Below are 1,694 nucleotides of genomic sequence, written 5' to 3' on the forward strand. Positions count from 1 at the left end.
CTGTGTTACTCAAAAAAAATGCGGGGAGCATGTTCTACCGTAAAAGATGAAGCGCTAACCTAATGAGGAAACAGCTGACTTAAGCTTCTGCCATGTGCAGAGTTAGAGTTAATATTTTCTCTCCTTAGTTTAGTCATTTATTGAGAAGTTCAGTTGTAGGAGGAGCCATACAGAACACTAAAGAATTTCTAGTCTCTCAAGTAACAAAACACAATGCCGTTAACTAAAAATAATTGATCTTTCGTGGCTACATAGTTGATCTGAAAAAAAAAAAAAACTGCTTTAGTTTTAATTTGAAATCATGCAAGCCAGAATTACGTTTTAGTTCTTTAGGTAAGAAAGTCCAAATGTTGACCTCTTCTACTCCTTTATCCTAGAGTATATGTACATAAATCCACTTTATAGGACTCTCCAAAACACATTCAAGGGTACCTTTAATAAGAACGACACATTTATTTTACACCTCAAGAGGCTTACTATGCAATTTTTTAAGGAAAATCTTATTATTGGCAATTCAAATGTAGTTTTTYAAGAAAATGACAGTGATGTCTCTGGATGGACTTTCTGTTCAAGACTTAATCCCTTTCTTTTAAATCATCCCATGTGCCTAGAATATMATACTATATGCTTTCTCAAARAGGCTAAACAKCAATRWCAGAAGAAAATAGGAACAATATCTGCAATTAAAGGAAAGCATTTATAGCAAGAAACATACAGTGGGSCAGAATCACACACATGCAATGCAATTATACATTTAGCTGTATCATCAACAAGATATATAATGATATGTTTATTCTCCAAAGCAAAGATTGAACCTTTTATCGGTGGACCAAAGGGACATTGAGACATTAAAGCCAGATTTCAAAATACTCAATTTATTAGAGTAATTCAGACTTCTGCTCAGCACTTTTGTTAATGAAATGTTTGTTTACATTTGTGCACTGCACCCTGAAACATCAGGMTAGAGAGAGGAAGGGCTATATTAGCACATACTGTATTACAACACAAGCAATATTGGACATGATGGGAAACAACACATTTGACATATGTTTCTACTTCAGTAAATGTAACAATTATTATACAATCGCACCAYTTAAAACACACACACACACATCACGGCAGAAATCGACATTAGAAATAAGTCAGTTGTGTTAATTAGGAGTCTAGGGGCTCATGTCTACACAAGTAGTCTGTACTCTCTGACACAAAACTGCTGGCAAGGCATGGGGGAGTRCTTTCTYGCGCCAGTTTGTCAAAAAAATTGTTCTCATGCACCCACTCTTTTTTTGCCTTTTATGGCGCTAATAGTTTAAAAAAGAAATCTCAGTTTCAGCTGGCGTTTTCTGATAACCCAACTGTACCCTTTTGTGTCCGTTATTTGTGTTGTATATTTCCACCCTGGGCACCAAACGAACAATTGAACTCATGTTGTTAATGTTTGTCACTGCTCAAACTGACAGTGATASTGCAGGGAGGTTGTTAGCGAATCTGCTGGAGACAGAAGTACTTCGTGTACAAGAGTCCAGATCAGCTCTCTTTAGTTTAACCAAGGGACGCATTGAGGTTGGGCTCCTCCTAGAGAGTTTTGAAGCTACGTATCTTTAAGGAACTGTTTAGTTAAAGGAGGTATCCAGAATATATGTCTATGAAGCTATCAGTAACAGTAGGATAAAATAAATGTATCATATATATAT

This window comes from Poecilia reticulata, linkage group LG17 (assembly GCF_000633615.1).
Source record: "Poecilia reticulata strain Guanapo linkage group LG17, Guppy_female_1.0+MT, whole genome shotgun sequence".
NCBI classification, from domain to species: Eukaryota; Metazoa; Chordata; class Actinopteri; order Cyprinodontiformes; family Poeciliidae; genus Poecilia; species Poecilia reticulata.